At 40.8% G+C, this 3883-nt stretch overlaps 1 pseudogene; it reads left to right on the forward strand.

The window, feature by feature from the left end:
- The first annotated feature begins 428 nt into the window (after positions 1-428).
- LOC116898212 lies at positions 429-653 on the forward strand (annotated as a pseudogene).
- Positions 654-3883: the final 3230 nt, after the last annotated feature.

Here is a 3883-nt window from a genome sequence, read left to right on the forward strand (position 1 = left end):
CATCACATTAACATTAGATAGGCAAAAGGTTATAATTAAAAGGCAGTTTATCAAATTGGATGGATAATAAAATCAGCTATGTGCCATTTAAGTGGACACTTTAAAAGTAAAAGCAGACTGGACTAAAAGAATAGAAAATAATTAGGAAAATCCAAAATACATGGGAATTGGTATGATTATCACAGGAGACTTTAAGACATAGAAAGAGGTTGCATTAGGTTTAAAACACTATTACAAAACATTTAACATATAGCATAGAAGCAAGGGTTCTTGCTGGCACATCTCTTTCTGCTAACATTCCTTGTTGCTGGGAGCCTGAGGTGTTCATGCGGAAGCATGTGGCAGAGTAAAGACATTTCTTTATGGATAAGTAGAAAAGAGACACATGGAGACCAAAGAGCTGGGACATCTTTCAAAAACAGGCCCCAATTCCTACTTTATGGATGTGAAATGCCCAGGATGCTATAAAATCACCACGGTCTTTAGCCATGCACAAACGGTAGTCTTGTGTGTTGGCTGCTCCACTGTACTCTGTCAGCCTACAGGTTGAAAAGCAAGGCTGACAGAAGGATGCTCCTTCAGGAGGAAGCAGCACTGAAAGCCCCTGATTCAAGATGAGTGGGAACGTTCCCAATAAACACATTTTGGATATATAAAAAACAAACAAACAAACAAAAAAACAGGCCCCCAGTTTGTCAGGATGTTTCTTCCCACCAGGCCTAGTCTGTTTGCTCGTTTTAATTGTTTGTTTGTTTTGCTTGCTTTTAGTTTGATGGTTGCCCCCAGACTGAGAAAATTTCCCTTCATGAATTGTGGAACAATGAGGAAGTCTGAGCAGCTTGGGAGTCAAAGTGAAAAGTTGACATAGGAGAAGAGATGTGTTTGCAGGCCAACTCTCCTGCTTTATGATTTGTTTATTTACAGAGGTCAAGAAAAAGAAATGAGTTGGAGCAATAGTCCTGTGAGTGGGTGGTGGTGAATATTTCTGCCTTCTCTTGGAATGGGTGTACTGTTTATTTCTGGGATTCAGGTGTTACTTATTTTCACTCTTCCAGCTATCCTCGGGATAACTTTCAACTTTCATGGCACTAGAGGATAAATATGTCATTCAATGAGCAGATGGGATTAAAATGAAATCAGAGATTATCCAGCAGCCATTTTAGATCCTCCTTGTCCACCAAAGGAGTTTCTAGTGGTAGGCATTCTATCCTCGAAGATAAATAGACATAGGGGTTAGGAAGATTAGAAGTTGAGCTAGAACACAAGAGGCTTTCTCAGAGTAACAACTTCACTTCCTAATAGTTCCTCCTGCTCAGTATCCCTTGTTGGACATCCAACTTTTAGCACAAATAAAAAACCTCCAGCTGTCAATGTCTCAGTCTAGTGAGGCAAAATGCACTTATAACATCCTTAAGAGTCCTCCATGTTTCTACATGAAACTCAAGAAAGATGACTAAAATGCGGATGCTTAACTCCTTCTTAAAAAGGGTAACAAAAATATCCATAGGAGGGATTAGTGAGGCAAAGTTTAGAGCAGAGACTGAAGGAACAGCCAGTCAGAGCCTGCCCCACATGTGGTATATATATATATATATATATATATATATATATATATATATATATATATATATATATATATACACACACATATATATCTCCACCAAAACTAGTTAAGATGGATGAAGCTAAGAAGTGCATGCTGAAAGGAATCGGGTATTGATCTCTCCTGAGAGACACAGCCAGAACATGTCAAATACAGAGGTGAATGCTAACAGCAAACCACTGAACTGAGAACGGGACCCTTTTTGGAGGAATTAGAGAAAGGAGTGAAGGAGCTGAAGGGGCTTGTAACCCCATAAGAATAACAATGCCAACCAACCAGAGCTTCCAGGGACTAAATCACTACCCAAAGACTATACATGGGCAGACTGATCCTGGGTTCCAACTGCATAGGTAGCATTGAGTAGCCTTGTTCGGGCACCAGTGGAAGGGGAAGCCCTTGGTCCTGCCAAGGTTGGATTCCCCACTGTAGGGGATTGTTGGAGGGCGATAAAGGGGGTGGATGGGGAGGGGAACACCCTTTTAGAAGGGGAAGGGGAAGGACTAGGGGGCTGATGGACAGGAAACCAGGAATAACATTTGAAATGTAAATAAGAAATACCCAATTTTTTAAAAAAATGGAATTAATTAATTAATTAAAAAATCCTCCATGTTTTTAAGCTTAGAAAGATTATTCATTGATCCACCTGTTTTATGTTTTTATTCATTCTTTGAGAACATCACATAACATACTTAGATCTTATTTTTTCCCTTCCTCTAACTGCTCCTGAATCCTAGACCCTTCCTACTAATTCAACTTCGTCTTCTTTCTCTCTCTTAAAAGCCAAAATGACAATGACAAAACATACTGAAACACATTATGTACAATTTGTTTTGACAAACTAAATATCCTGAGCATGGGGTCTGTCCTGGAACATGGTTGAGTTAGCAATGCCGTCCCATTGAAGGAAGATGTTCTCTTCTTTCTCAGTAACTAACAATTCCAAATAGTTTCTTGGCTACTGGTGGGACTTGGCATACACTTCCCCTCCATGCTGAGATTTCATCTGGCTTGAGCATATACAGATCTTGTGCATGCAGTCACTGTTTCTGTCAGTTCTTATGCGTTCTGCTCTCTTGTGTCTGGGAAATGCTGTTTCCTTAAAGTTGTCCACAACCTCCAGTTTTTAGGATCTCCCTGTCGCTTGTCTTCCACAGAGCTCCTTGATCTCTGAGAAGAGATTTAGTGATGACAGCCCATTTAGGGTTGAGCGTTCTAAGGTCTTTCCCTCTCTGTACACTGTCCAGTTGTGGGTTTTTGTGTTAGTTCCCATCTATAGCAATAGGAAGCCTCTCTAATGATGGCTGGGAGACGCACTGATCTATGGATAAAACAATATGCCACTAGTAGTCACACTATTGCTATGTTCCTTTAGTAGGATTCCTCCCTTAGGGCCAGGGCCTTATGTTGCCTGGTTCTTGTCTTCAATGTCAGTGATAGGTATGGGATCCATCCCATAAAGCATGCTTCCAATGCAATTCTTGTAGTTTCAATGAGTAACTTTCATCGTCTTATTTATATGAATCCTAGGTCTCCAGGAAGTGGCACTGTTTGAAGTAATTTGGAGATGAGACCTTGTTGGAAAAAGTGTCTCAGTTGGGGTGAGCTTTGAGATTTAAAAAGACCACATTAGGCCCAGTGTCTCTTTTTTTCCAGATGACAGAGATCCAGATGTAGAACTCACAGTTCCTTCTCCAGCAACATTTCGGCCTCTGTGCTGATAATGAACTAAACCTCCAAAACTGTGATCCAGCCCCAAGCAAATGTTCCCTTTTATAAGAGTTGCCATGGTTATGTTGTCTCTTCACAGCAGTAGAGCACTAAGACCCCAATCACAAAATTGCAACTCTGGGGGTTTTCTACTGACACTCAATGTGAACCTTTAGGTGAGTCAACTTCATAAAGATCTAAAACAAATTACACATCTCATTCAAAATAGTAGAATATGAGCATAAAACGCAGGGTTGGTACTATAATAAGGCCAAATCTGTAGCTCACTACACAGCCCCATAAGGGGCTGTGGGATTTCTCTCCCTTTGCCTGCTCTTTATTGTTGTAAAAGACGTGTCTTCTCCTCAAGGAGGTTTGCCCTACCTCTCCAGTGTGACGTTCCTTGACAGATGCTCAACTTTCCTGGCCTCTCAAACTTTCTCCACTGAGACCTAGGCTTGCCTATCAAAGCCTCTCAATATCACCATCTCAGGAGCTGCTTGCAGTAATTCTGATCCAATCATGCAGTGCCTGATTTTCAAGTTTTCCTATGAAATCTGGGGATAATCCTCT

The sequence above is a fragment of the Rattus rattus genome, chromosome 4, assembly GCF_011064425.1.
Source record: "Rattus rattus isolate New Zealand chromosome 4, Rrattus_CSIRO_v1, whole genome shotgun sequence".
NCBI classification, from domain to species: Eukaryota; Metazoa; Chordata; class Mammalia; order Rodentia; family Muridae; genus Rattus; species Rattus rattus.